This window comes from Emys orbicularis, chromosome 17 (assembly GCF_028017835.1).
Source record: "Emys orbicularis isolate rEmyOrb1 chromosome 17, rEmyOrb1.hap1, whole genome shotgun sequence".
NCBI lineage: Eukaryota > Metazoa > Chordata > Testudines > Emydidae > Emys > Emys orbicularis.
The window spans coordinates 5,683,456-5,698,582 of record NC_088699.1 but is presented as its reverse complement, the minus strand read 5'-3'; the positions used below and the strand labels follow the sequence as shown (position 1 = coordinate 5,698,582).

At 45.9% G+C, this 15,127-nt stretch overlaps 1 protein-coding gene across 1 annotated transcript in view; it reads right to left on the bottom strand.

Moving 5' to 3' along the window:
- Positions 1-15,127, bottom strand: part of YPEL2 (yippee like 2) — a 97,126-nt gene that overhangs the window by 19,805 nt on the left and 62,194 nt on the right. Inside the window, exon 10 of the mRNA XM_065418119.1 lies at positions 14,535-14,687. The gene's annotated coding sequence lies outside the window, so the exon portion shown is untranslated. The remainder of the gene's footprint in view (positions 1-14,534; positions 14,688-15,127) is intronic.

Sequence of the window (15,127 nt, the reverse complement as noted above, 5' to 3'; positions counted from 1 at the left end):
CTTATCTGACTACCAAAGTCAATGTCTATTAGTCTTCCCAACACCACGCAGAGACTCGCAATCATACATTTTTAAAAGGTGAAATACATTTTCCTGCAAGGTGATGCACATAAAAGATCAAACATGATTCAAATTGCCTGATTTCACCCATCCCATCCGTGGCAGCTACATGGATTTCTTAATTCAAAGACATCATACGCTGTACTGGAAGAGCAAACACACCAAGAAAATTCAAAAAAGTTACCACCAGGAATCTAGGCACATTCTCACTCTTTTGATTATGTTACATGATAATACCATCAAAATGTAATTCTTGTAATCTTACTACAAGAGGTACAGAGCATCCAGTCCTGGAGGTGCTTAATAAAAACCACTTCTAAAACTTCACACGTTTACCTCCCGTGTTTTCCTGTGTGCCAGTTTTGTACCGAATTTGGGGGCATCATAAGATTTCTGTGCTATTAAAGAAGTGTACTGGGTGTGAATATTCATTTGATCCACAGCCCAGTGAAGTCAGTGAAAGGACTCGCATTGAGTTCAGTGGGTCTGGACCAGGAATTTCTTGCACTGTTTGTCAGTGTTAAGCACGCTCGTTCAATAGCAGTAAAGCCACTGGAAGAGCGTACGGTCATTGGAGAAATGTCTCCAAGGCAGCTCCACCACAGTGATGGTCTCTGCCTCACATGTGGCTGTCAGCGGGAGGCCATCATGCTAGGACAGCACTCTGCTGACATTGTGCTCTAATCATCGCTGAAGCTAATATAAAATCTTAGCATAATGGTAAATTGACCCCAGTGCTGCTTGAGCCTAGTGTACCCAGACCTAATAGGCCTTGTTCACTCTCCCCTTTCAGCCATCTTTCATGCTGAAATAACAAAACAAAATGGAAGCTCTGATTCACAGTTAATTAGCGGAGCCTTGTCTCTTGGTGACAGATGCTGATTCTGTCACTCCAAGTGCTCCTTCTTTAGATGCATTAGGATTAAGCAGACACTATGTAAACTTGTTACTTGAGCCTGACTGCGTGGATATACTTTCACTGGGCCATCTACTTGATTGCTGATGTGTAGAATGAAAAATATAATAAATGTCTCTGCTCCTGTATCCTTGCCAAAGACTAATGGAGGAACAAGCAGTGGACTCAATCAATCCTGAAGGCTTGTAACATTTGTCTCACACACACACACAAAATAACTATGTTGAGATTGAGAGTACCTATCAGTAATTTAAGGGTGAAACACATTATAAGGATATTGCATTATTCCAAAGCCAAACATTATAAACCCAAGAAATTCAGAGCTGAGATTATATTTAAAAGAAATCCAAACATGTTAAGGTATGGAAATGTATCCAAAAAAACATAATGACAGCCTAATTTCTTCAAATGTAGCCTAAGCACAAGATTTTATGCACAATGAGTTTTAACTATTGTACATGGGAAGTTTGAAGAGTGTGCCTCATTTTGTTATTAAGATAATTCTAGATAAAGAAAAAAGACCGACACAGATGTTCAATTTCTTAAAGGATCCAGTTTATAATTAATTTTAAATGAAACTAACTAACCGATTTACTTGTAAATTTTCAGAAAATAATTCTGTGCCCACAGAGTAAATGCTGTAAATTTGAAGAGGATATGGTGTATTTTTTATTTAAAAAACAAAACAAAACAGCAAAAGAGGCTGAATTCCTTAAGTGAAAAACAGAACTCAGACTTAACTATGGAGTCTCAACCGGTAACTCCATAATACATACACCCACACACATATAATGGCCCCCATTCTCTAGAACCATAAATGCAGTGCAGCTGGTGTGTCCCCATACATTGAGGGCTGGTGGATTTGATGTCATGATGATCCACTGAGGAAAAAAATTGTAGGTCCTACATAAAAAATAGCTACTGTTGATGTTTTTAAAAATCACCAAAGTAATTGTGTACGAAAAACCCCAAAGAACTATGGCCCAGATCCACAAAGGTATGTTCTCCATCAGATCAAAATAGTTGCAATTTTGGCCCTAAACTAATTGAGAGTGGACCTCTATAATTTCAGATTAAAATAGCAAGAAACCTCATCTCTGTATATACTACTGGTCACCAATAAATATAAACAAATGTTAAGAAGAGGACATCCCTGCTGTTTATTTCACAGATCATGGGAGCTGAGCCAGAATGGACATAGCCTGTCATTTAAAGTTATGGATGTTCGTTTCTGCAATGCTTAACATATGAGATTCTTTTCTTAATAGCCCTATTATATAACATTATCCATGTCCCCAATACATTAGAAAGAGAATCATTTGAAGTAACACAATATAAAAGTCATTTGTAGCACAGGAGCAGTCACTGATACAAGAGAAAATTAATTGGCCATGCAATCTGGGGATCTGGGAATCAAAGCTTTTTACTGACTCTGCAACCATCAAAACAGCAGCAAGTACAACTAAAATCTCTCCTCTGCTGGAGCTGCTAACCGCTTGTTCTCACGCACCTCCCACATGGAATACTTTTCCAACCCTTATTAGCTTCAATGTACCAAGTACATTATGTATAGGGGAAATTGGTCAGGAGTTTTTGGAAGCCAAGGGAAGCGAAGCACCTTAGCAAGCGGAGACAAAGAAGAGTAAGGTGAATCCACAGACAATTTTTTAACAAATTACATGCTGAAGAATAACTCCCTCCACTGCTGAAGTCACTGGGTGAAATTCTATGGCCTGTGTTATGCTGGAGGTCAGATCAGATGGTCTCTTCTGGCCTACGAACATTGAAAAGAATGACCATGCTGACTCTTTGGTTTCTAGGTAATGATTCCAACATCCCAGCTTCTCAAAACAAAATCCTAAACTCCAGTGAAGTAAAACACAGAAGTGGCAAACCCATGCACCCTACAACTGAGAGAGAGAGAGAGAGAGAGAGAGAGAGAGAGATATTTCTATAATTCATTTGCACAGCATGACAGTGCCATTTACTAGCATATGTTAACATACTGTCTAGATAGGAATTCACAGCTTGAAAAGCCTAACCATCAGGGCTTAAAAATGCACAATCCAAACTTAAATTACACGTTCATAAGTTATGGAGGAGGAATATTGGCTTCCAGATCAGATAAACTTACTAATATTTGCATAAATAAGAGCACTGTGCATATGCAGGGTGCTTTACAGAGAAAATGAGGCACAAGATCAGATTCTGACATCAGGGTCACCAGTGTAAATCCAAGAGTCCCCAAGCTGAGAATCTGGTCCATAGTTCCTACTTGAAGGAGCATATAATCTAGATGAATATATTTTACGGATAGAAGGGACTATTGGGAGTGTCTAGTCTAACTTCCTGAATAACACAGGCCAGAGACTTTCACTCAATAACTTGTGGATGAACTAAAGCACATCTCTTAGTAAGACATCCAATCGCAATGTAAAGATGTCAAGTGATGGAGAATCCACCGCATCCCTTGGTAAATTGTTCCAGTAGTTGATTACCTTTCCTGATAAAGATTTATGCCTTCTAGGTTCCAAATCCTGCCTCAGGATCTCCTAGCATGCACTCCTGGGCCCGTGTTGAGTTACATAGACTTCGGTATCAAAGCTTAGCTATGTTAGACCATTATTAGGAAGACGGCAGCTCTTCCATAGATTCTCTTAAAGAGTGAAGTGAAGACGCTATTTGAGCAGCAGTATCATTCTGGAAAAGGCTCCTTCCAAGGGTAAAACAACATGGAAAAGTTGCCTTGAGAATTACTAGTTTAGTACATGGAAAGAATATCTGGCACCATTGTTTCGATGAAGGCTTCAGATTGTGAACAAAACAAAACAAAACAGTACCCATCTGATGAGCACTATCAATGCTTCCCCTGGAAAGTCAATAATTTCTATAGTCTTCAGCAGCCCTAGAGGCCTTAGTAATCCTCATCTGTACCTGTGTTTCCAGCAGCTATATAGCACTATGACTTTCCCATCAGTGATAATTTGGTGTATATTAATAAGTTGAATAGTCATGCATAAAAGCACCTTAGCCTTCAGTTAAAATGTACATTTACTTAATGAAGTGAATATCTTGCCTTCCAAGCATGAATTCTAATTATATTAATTCTGTACATCAGGAATAAAAGCACCTTTTGTTGGGCCTTGGTATTATTCTTTCTGTGTAATGACTCTCCTTCCCAAGTATTAGATACTGGGCATTACAAACCAGCTGGTATCTTCCAGCTAATGATTTCAAAGTGCTTCTATCCAAAGGCTCCCTACATGCTTCACACATCAAGGAATTAACCTTCACAAAGACCCTTTGTGGTGAGGCAGCATCACTATCCCCATTTTAAGAGAGGGGAAACTGAGAGGTGAAGTAACTTGCCCAGGTCCCACAGTAAATCTCTAGCAGAGGCTAGAACAGAACTTGGATCTTCCAATAACGAGTTGTATACTTTAGTGTCTAGACCATGCCCTCACTGGTGGATACATTTTGACTTCTACTTAAAGCCTCATAAAACCAGTACAATTATGGGAAAATCTCCTTTCACATGGATAAGAAAACACCCATTTGAGTTTAACAAGCAAACACCGAGTTATATAAAAGAGCACTCCTATACTTTTTGTTATTTCTGTAACGTGGCCAAGATTTCTAACAAATTCTTTACAAAAGGCTGTACACATTTTCCACTAGGAAAAAAAAGTTAGGCCACTAAAGTTTTAATTTTATTTTGCCAAGCATTTTACTTCCCACAATCAGCGATTCCTTTACAGGGAGAATAAAGTATGCATGAAAAACCATTTGCCCTGGAATAAGCTGCTGCAGTCAGAACACAATAGCTTATTTCAGTGATGTTTAATCATAAATAATGGGGCAGATTGGAAAAAAGTGTTGATGGAAAGTTTTCCAATGGAAAATTGGATTTTAGAATACATGAAAGTTTTCACAGAAAGTGTCCACTGTCCTCTAAACAGCTAGGGAAACTGAGGCAGAAAAAGATTAAGCAACTTCCTCAGTGACAGAATGACTCCCAATGGGAGAGTCGACAATGAGTCCAAACTCCCACCTCCTGTTCTCCAAGCATTGGACCATGCTTTTTCCCCATAGAGAGTCAAAAAGCAACCTTAACCGAACGTTGGGGTGGAGGGGATGAGAAGATTTGGTTATAAACATCAGTAAAATATTTGCATCTGTCATGCAGTTTCACACCCACGGTTAAATTAAGTTGTGTCCCTTTCATGTTGCATTTTCAAAGCATTCTCCCATGGTCACAAAATCCTTAGGTGCCACCCACCCCCCACCAAATGAAAGAGATGGCTGAAACGTGGGGGAGGTTGCTGGCAGACTGCCAGGGTCCAAACACTACCTTTCACTGAGAAACCACCACACACAGTTCCCCGCTTTGGAGGCACGTGGCGGGAACGCGATGTTGACATGATGTTTAAAGGAGAGCTATGAGCCAATGCAGTGTATGTAAACAGTCCCCATCTCAGACAGCTCCAATTCACTGAATATAAGAGACATGGGGAGACGCCTCTTCACTAATGTCTCTTTTTGTAAATATTGAATGTTTAATTAATGTGCCTAATGCGAGCAAGGCAGCTGCCTTAAGTGTTGCATTCATCTGCCTGCCCTGATGGCTAGACAGTTAAACCCCGAGTTTCACTGGTGTGCGTTTAGCACACAAGCAGACTAGTTTTTGCTGCGGGAGTTGGGAGCAGTTGGTTGGCCTCCGACTGGGGACTGCTGCTCACGGGCAGCTGATATTTTAGGGCTGGGACTCAGCAGAGTAAAGATGGGTTCTACTTGTTTTACCCTGCCAAGTACAAAGCCATTCCCCTTTTCATTGCCTTGTCCTACTTTTGCCATTAACCTCTCAAGTGTTATTTTATGCACCAATAACCCAGAGAGCTGTTCAGAGGGGACACAGGCCATAAATATCCTCCAGGTCTCTTCCATCACCTCGCCTCCTCCCGACAAACAGCATCTGCTCAGCAGAAAGTGTCAGGAATCATTTCCATCTGTTTCCCTCCCTCCCCATCCCCAAAGCTCCATCCCTCCTTCCCAAGGCTGATCAGCTGTCTCCTTCCCCAGGGAGAGCCCACAATTCTACTAGATTCCTGCTGCATCCCGCCTGGCTCGCTAGGATTCTCCATGGTTTCAATTCACTTGGGGAGGGGTCATACCATTTTTTCCCCTCCCCCAACCTTTTGGGGCTTGGTTTTGTGATCGAACCCACAGGAGCCTGTGGCTGTATTTATCCTCTCCCTTTCTGGAAGCGTGCGCACGGTGCAACACAATCTCATGGCTAGAGCCACTGAACTGGCAATCAGGAGATCTGGATTCTATTCCAATAACCGGAGGGGGGGGGTGGATCTTGGGGAGGTCACTTCATCTCTGACCCTTCGCCTGTCTTGTCTACTTAGATCATAAGCTCTTTGGGCAAGGACTGTGTCCTACGGGATATACAGTTCAGAGCACAATGGGGCCCTGAGTGATGCCAGCTGGGTACTCCTGGTGCTACTGTAATACAAATAAACCTCTGAAGCTTGATCTTGCCTTGTGTAAAATCCCTGTGCAAGCTTTTCCAACACTCTGGCCACAATCCTGGGATGGTAACAAAGCTGAGGGATGTTTGGTCGGGTTTTGGGTTTCAAATTCCTTCCAGCCTTGGCTGCAGCCACATGCCGCATGTACTCACAGGACAGGCCCAGCTTCCCCTGAGGGCATCTGTCCCGTCCAGCTAAATCATCTCTAGGGTGTGGCCATGAGGGATGGTTTTAAATCTAGTACGTAAAAATAGGGATGGGCCAGAACTGCTGAGTTTGGCTACACATCCACGAGACCAGCCAAGAAGTGTAGAGCCATATGGGAATGTCACAGAAGTCCCGTGTGAGGGACAGGATGCAATTGAGTCTGGAGCTTTGCTCTGGGAAATACATGAGTGGCTTGATCTGTGCCAGGCTGGGTGAGCACGGAAACTGTATGACGACAGGAGAACTATTTCCATGTGACCAGAACAGGTGCAGGAAACTGCCTGGTGACCGGGTCAGTCCTGTGTCAGCCCTCAGCCTTTTGAAAGGAGACTCCTTCACTGGGGTCTAGTTTTACGGTCTGCAAGGAAGGATTTTCTTAGGCGCCTCAATGAGATATTTACAGCCACGCTTTTTTTTTTTTAATCTCCTTTATTAAAAGCCATCCCCACTCCTGAGTCCCTCTCCTGTCACCAGCATTTGCCAAGGGGGCCGAGGTACCCTGATCAGTAAAGTTGCCCGCTGACCTAGTGGACATGGGAATTATCCCCCATGAGCTGCATGGCAAGCTGCCTTGTAAGTTACATATCCTGTATGCACACGCCTCTTTCTACAGGATGTTTATCTAGCTATGCCAGTCAGCTGTGGGAAGAACAGCCCTGCCTGCTATTTATACCCTGAGCTGAAACTTGGGTAAAAATAGCTTTGGCATTTTTTCAGTCTTAAAATTCCATTGTAAAACCTTTTTGTAAGAAAATCTCCCATCTCTGCCTACACATATTCTTCCTTCCCTGCGGAGTCGATGAGAAACACAAGTGGAGGCGAACTGAGACCGCCAAGCTCCCATAGCCACAAAACTAGCGTCTGGCCCACCCCAAGCCCTCCGTATGACCTGATTAAAAGTCCAGTGAGAGTTAATGAACTCTGACAAAGGGGACAGATGTCAGCTTGCTGCATGGCTCAGAAATCTCCTCCTAAGTTAATGCTATTACATTCTTTGTTTTCCAAGATAGTTAAAAAAAAAAGAAGTGATTAAAGAGAAGGAACAGTAAGATCAATTGCAAATAGACTCTCTCACCCCAATTGCTGCCCTCCAAATGGGCCTTTCACAAAGCAGATTTCTTTCTCTGCCTTAAGATACCTGGACCTCTGCAGCTACTCCCCTGCCCTCTGAACCTTTACAAGCCAATTCTATTTGTGAAATGGTCCAGCTGAAGGCTGAAGCCCAACCCACATAGATACACCCCCACACACACACACAGATATCCAGCCCCACAGTGACCATTGAAGGAGAAAAGAAGAAATCCCACCTGCTTTGTTAATAAACACTATAGAACACAGGACTATAGAAACTGGGCAGGAGCTGTTGCCTAGTGGTGTGAACAGAGAGTGGAGAGCCAAGCCTCTTGGAATCTGTTTCTAGCTCTGCTACCAGTTGGTGACACATTGGGTAAATTACAACCGCCCTGTGCCTCAGCTTACCCATCTGTAAAATGGGGACAAAACCAATAATGCCTACTTTGGGGATAGGGTAGGTTGTCAGGCTTAGTTCCTGAATGTTTATAAAACACTTTGAGATCATGGATGGAAGGAGCTAGAGGATGACATAGGATTATGATGATTAATAACTGAGAAACAGTGTTGGAGAGGGAAGAATCAAACTCCTGAAGTCTCAAAACCAGAGACTGGATCAAAGAATCAGATGTGACTATCACCCAGCTCCAGGAAAGGTCCAATCTGGGTCTCAGCATAGCAACTTGGATCCCTCTCTATTTTAAACACACATGTCAGTGCAGTGTATTGACTTTTTATCAATACATTAGAAGCAAGAGGAAGACCAAAGACAGGGTAGGCCCACTGCTTAGTGAAGAGGGAGAAACAGTAACAGGAAACTTGGAAATGGCGGAGATGCTTAATGACTTCTTTGTTTCGGTCTTCACCGAGAAGTCTGAAGGAATGCCTAACATAGTGAATGCTAATGGGAAGGGGGTAGGTTTAGCAGATAAAATAAAAAAAGAACAAGTTAAAAATCACTTAGAAAAGTTAGATGCCTGCAAGTCACCAGGGCCTGATGAAATGCATCCTAGAATACTCAAGGAGCTAATAGAGGAGGTATCTGAGCCTCTAGCTATTATCTTTGGAAAATCATGGGAGACGGGAGAGATTCCAGAAGACTGGAAAAGGGCAAATATAGTGCCCATCTATAAAAAGGGAAATAAAAACAACCCAGGAAACTACAGACCAGTTAGTTTAACTTCTGTGCCAGGGAAGATAATGGAGCAAGTAATTAAGGAAATCATCTGCAAACACTTGGAAGGTGGTAAGGTGATAGGGAACAGCCAGCATGTATTTGTAAAGAACAAATCATGTCAAACCAATCTGATAGCTTTCTTCGATAGGATAACGAGTCTTGTGGATAAGGGAGAAGCTGTGGATGTGGTATACCTAGACTTTAGTAAGGCATTTGATACGGTCTCGCATGATATTCTTATCGACAAACTAGGCAAATACAATTTAGATGGGGCTACTATAAGGTGAGTGCATAACTGGCTGGATAACCGTACTCAGAGAGTTGTTATTAATGGTTCCCAATCCTGCTGGAAAGGCATAACGAGTGGGGTTCCGCAGGGGTCTGTTTTGGGACCGGCTCTGTTCAATATCTTCATTAACGACTTAGATATTGGCATAGAAAGTACGCTTATTAAGTTTGCAGATGATACCAAACTGGGAGGGATTGCAACTGCTTTGGAGGACAGGGTCATAATTCAAAATGATCTGGACAAATTGGAGAAATGGTCTGAGTTAAACAGGATGAAGTTTAACAAAGACAAATGCAAAGTGCTCCACTTAGGAAGAAAAAATCAGTTTCACACATACAGAATGGGAAGAGACTGTCTAGGAAGGAGTACGGCAGAACGGGATCTAGGGGTTATAGTGGACCACAAGCTAAATATGAGTCAACAGTGTGATGCTGTTGCAAAAAAAGCAAACATGATTCTGGGATGTATTAACAGGTGTGTTGTGAGCAAGACACAAGAAGTCATTCTTCCACTCTACTCTGCTCTGGTTAGGCCTCAGCTGGAGTATTGCGTCCAGTTTCACACATACAGAATGGGAAGAGACTGTCTAGGAAGGAGTACGGCAGAACGGGATCTAGGGGTTATAGTGGACCACAAGCTAAATAGGAGTCAACAGTGTGATGCTGTTGCAAAAAAAGCAAACATGATTCTGGGATGTATTAACAGGTGTGTTGTGAGCAAGACACGAGAAGTCATTCTTCCACTCTACTCTGCTCTGGTTAGGCCTCAGCTGGAGTATTGTGTCCAGTTCTGGGCACCGCATTTCAAGAACGATGTGGAGAAATTGGAAAGGGTCCAGAGAAGAGCAACAAGAATGATTAAAGGTCTTGAGAACATGACCTATGAAGGAAGGCTGAAAGAACTGGGTTTGTTTAGTTTGGAAAAGAGAAGACTGAGAGGGGACATGATAGCAGTTTTCAGGTATCTAAAAGGGTGTCATAAGGAGGAGGGAGAAAACTTGTTCACCTTAGCCTCTGAGGATAGAACAAGAAGCAATGGGCTTAAACTGCAGCAAGGGAGGTCTAGGTTGGACATTAGGAAAAAGTTCCTAACTGTCAGGGTGGTTAAACACTGGAATAAATTGCCTAGGGAGGTTGTGGAATCTCCATCTCTGGAGATATTTAAGAGTAGGTTAGATAAATGTCTATCAGGGATGGTCTAGACAGTATTTGGTCCTGCCATGAGGGCAGGGAACTGGACTCGATGACCTCTCGAGGTCCCTTCCAGTCCTAGAATCTATGAATCTATAAAAGAAGACATCCCAGCCTCTGGGCAAGAGCCAGTCCTCACTAGTGGCCTGTGGTTGATGAGCTTGTTCCCAAGCTAGGATTAAGGGCCACAGGCACTGCTATATTTATTGCCTGGGATTGCCTTTTTTTTTTTAAATTGTCATTTGTGGCTCAGAGAGAAGAGCTGCCTTGCTGCTGAGCCCTGTTCCTCTCCGTTACCAGCCCCTTGGTTACTGATAAAAGGTTCCCTCATTCCAAAGGCACCAGAGGAAGGGATTTCTGTTGAGCATCCTCATCGTCATACAGGTGTTACAGCAAGGCTATCAAGAAACCAACCCAATTATTCCCTCCTCCAAGGGTGGGGGGGGGGGGGGAATGGACGTAGAAGCTTCTTCCCCCCAACCTCAGTCTCCACCCCCCCCACCTCCTGTTCCTGGACTGTAGGCCAACTTGGCAAGGGCTGCAGCCTCTCGCCAAAGCCCGATCTGTCTCAGTTAGCTTGTCTGCACTTCACTATTAATAGACTGCTTCAGCCTGCTGCACTCCCAGTATAATTGCAGTTTAATAATATATCTAATGTGAGAGAGGGAGATAACCTCACTGTACTGCAAATACAGTACACTATTCCCTGCAGCTTGCAGCACGTCTCCCTCCTGGCTCTCCCACCCTGAGGAACCGGGAGCAGACGGGGAGGCTGGTGTAGGTTTCAAGGAGCCCTTGCTCTTAAGCTCCAGGCCTTTGGCGCTTCAGACAGGTAACATCAAAGGCATCACAAGCGAAAGGGCTCCCTTTTAATTTAGCGTCAACTGTAGCTCAATAAGCCCTTGGCTCCAGGGCTTTTCCACTCTCACCTAAATGGAATCAAAAGGATGAGGTGGGATTTCGGGTTCTCCTGCCTCCTCTCTGGGACTAGCTCGTCAGCTGCATCTTTAGGAACCTCTCCTGCTTTTCTGCACACCGCTAGGCTGCGATGAGAATTGGATTCAGATGCCAGACTGCCAGTTTCATTGCACATGAGAGGGAGCAAATACTGAGCAGCACATGCTCTCACTATAGGAGAACGGAAAGGACTGAAGAAAGCATGTCTAGGCTTTGCCTAGCCAGGGGCTGTAGTGGCAACTCGCCCATTGCCAAGGTACAGCGTTTACTCTGCAGACAACAGCTGCTCCTATCTTGAACACAGAGGTGCCTCTCTGTCTTGGGGTTCTGTACTGCCACCCATCCCTGTCGTAATCCAGCACCCTCCCAGCATCTGAGCAGCCTACTCTTCACTGGCCATTTTAAAGACAAGCATAGCCACGAGCCATCCTGAGAACTCCACGGACCATGAGATTAGCCTCCCTGGGGTCAGATTTTGGGACGTTCTAGAAGCTCACTGCTACGTTTCCACTGTGAACATCTGCACCACTGGCCAGTATCTAAGTCTTCGGGAAAAGCCAAAGCAACAAGCAACACAGTCTGCCGCAGTTACTGGAAGTTAGCAGAGCCCACATTCTTTGCCATCAAATGTTTTGCCTGCACAGCCATAATAATTAGCACTTCCTTGGCAGCTTTCACTGGAAGATCTCAGTGTGCTCTGCAAACATAAATGAGTTAAACACCAATCTCCTGGGAAATCAGTATCATTGGGGGAAACTAAGGCAGAGACTTTAACTTACATTCCTGTGGTCAGATATTATGTTTAGAGATGAGCTGGGAACAGAACCCAGGTCTCCTGATGCCCAGTCTCCTGTTTAGGCTATCATTCCTTTCCAACATCAAATGCTAAAGCAGCAGAAGGTGGGGCGGGGTGGGGGACTAGCTGTGTGCTAGCTACACTGGAATCTGGTCTTCCTCTCAGGCTGTCAGAGACCCAAGACAGCGACAGCCAGCTAGGCTCCCCCCCCGCCCGCCCGCCCCAGCCCACCCCGAGATCAGTTCTGTGCAAAACACTCTGGCCAAGATTTTCCACAAGTTATTTTGGGTGCCTGTGATAGGGCAGCTCCTTCCTGGGGCACCCTCCTGCAGCTGACCAGTGCACCTGCCTTATTTCCCCCTTTCTTGGTAGAATCCCCAAAAATTCCAAGAGTAAATAGCCTTTTGCAGGGTTAATTTATTACAATCCACAATCCAAACCGCACATTCTCTCTTTCAAGTCCCAATAGTCGATCAACACACAAAGTAGAGCCCAGCATCTCTCGCTGCGCACCAGCTGCCTGGAATGGCTCCAGCATCTCACCATGCCTCAGCTGCCCAGTATAGCTCTGGCATCTCTCAGCCCACTCTATCCCAGCCCCTCTAATTGGGGTGATTCTGCACCGTTTCCTTCCCAGGTATAGTTCCAGTCTTGCCTGAAGCCATCAGCGGGCTCCTCCCAACCCCCCATCATTCCCCAGCCTTTAGCCCTGCTGGTACCTGCAGGGTCTCCCGAGCCACTGGCCACGGCTGCAGCTGAGGGGGGGCTCCCTGCCCACCCACCAGGCTGGGGGCTGGGCAGCTGCGAGGGCGGGGCTGACTGGGAGCTCCAGCCCCAGGGCAGAAAATGTCACAGAGGTCAATGGAAGTCATGGATTCCGTGACCTCTGTGACATAATTGTAGCCTCCTAGGCACCCAGTTTCTAATCTGCAGCGGGGGGGGAGAGAGGGGGGAGCCAGCTCCACCCAGGCCCCAGCCCCACTCCACCCCGTCCCCCAATACCCCACCCCTGCCCTGCTTCTTCCCACCCCTGCTCCTCCCCCAAGCGAGCTGCACCCTCGCTTCTCTCCCCCCCCAGCGACTCCTGACACCACAAAACAGCTGATCCGCAGCCGGCGGTAGGCGCTCGGAGGGAGGGGAAGGTGCTGATTGGCAGGGCCCACTGGCAGGCAGGAGGCACTGGGGGGAGGGAAAGGCATTAATAGGAGGGCTGCAGAGCATCCACCATTTTTTTCCCCATGGGTTCTCCAGACCCGGAACACCCACGGAGTCTGCACCTATGACAATAATCCTTCCTTTGTCTGCCTTGTCTATTTAGATTGCAAGCTCCTTGGGGCAGGGACTGGCTCTTCCTATATGCGTTTGCCAGGGCCGGCTCTACTGTTTTTGCCACCCCAAGCAGCGCGCCGAATTGCCGCCGCGGACGGCGGGAGCAGTCTGTGTGCCATTAGGGCGGCATGCGCGTTTCCGCGGCAGCGGCAATTTGGTGGCAGCTTCTGTCTTCAGCCGGAAGACAGAAGCTGCCGAATTGCCCCCGCGGGCAGCTGAACATAGAAGTTGCCGCCGCTGCGGAAATGTGCGTGCCACCCTAACGGCACACGGACTGCCCCCGCCGTCCGCGGCGGCAATTCGGCGCGCTGCTTGGAGCGGCAAAAACACACGGACTGCCGCCCCTTGCAGACTGTCGCCCAAAGCACCTGCTTGGAATGCTGGTGCCTGGAGCCGGCCCTGGTGTTTGCTACGTGACTGGGCCTGGCACAATCTCAGTTGGGGCCTCTGGGCGCTACTATTATATACATAAAATAAGAATGAATGGTGGTGGTGGTGGTGGGGAATCTCTGAAGAGGAGTGAATTGACTCCCTTCCCTCTGACCCCACAACTTAATAGACAGAGAATAACAACAGTGAGATTTGCAGAAACTAAGACCTCATGCCTTCATTTCAGGGATGAAGCAAAGTTTGCAGTGGAGACACCATTGCTTTAAACCACCCGGAAGAGGGTTAGAGGCATTTTGGAAGCACAGATACACCGTCTGATTTGATTTTACTGATGGCTTTTGGGAATGCTAAAAGAAAAGGCTTTTATGATAGAGAAACTGAGGAGGGGGGGATTTTGTTTTTTTAAATCCTTCTCTCTGGAAAATGCTGCCAGAGAGAGGAAGAAATACTTTTCAGATACCTGAGGGGCTGAGAAGGAAGGTCTGCATTAATAACATGAGACTACTTTGGGACAGGGTCTGAAACCAGCACGTAAGGCCTAGAAAGCCTTTAGAGGAACTACTAGAAGGAGGAAAATGCTACCAGGAGGGATACGGTGAAAACAAACTCTGAACTCACCTGAAATGTGGATTCTCTCTGAGGTGGGTCAGCTCTTTTTGACCAGGGCTTTGGAGCAGAGCCCGGAGCGGGAGCGCGGAGCAGTGGAGCTGCAGGTTTTTGCCTGGAGCTGGAGCGGAGCCGGAGCACAGCTCCAAAGCCCTGCTTTTGACTCTGTAGAAGCAAAGACAACCAAGGCTACACCCTCACTGGAGAGTTAAGTTGGGTGACTGGCACCTGGGTTTGCCTAACTCAAAGCCCTACCTGAGTTATCATTGCCTCACTGGCGCTCTACTCCCTGTGTGTGTGTTGCTAGGATGGCAGGAGGGATATCCCAGGGGTCTTTGTGCTGAGCTGCTCTATGATTCGTTCCTGAGGATTGTGGGAAAACTTGTCTGTCCTTCTGGGTGCATGGGGGGAATTGTGGGAAGGCAGTGGAGGACTATCAGCACTAGAGGGGGTTAGCCTGCGTCCTCACTGCAAAGGAGGTGGGTTCCAGCTTGAGTGAAAGCAGCCTCCCTCTATCCCCTACGCCCGGCAGAACCAGCCAGCCTAGGTTTAAAACACCACACATCAGGTGGGAGGGTTTGTGCCATGTGTAGAGGGTACCAGGG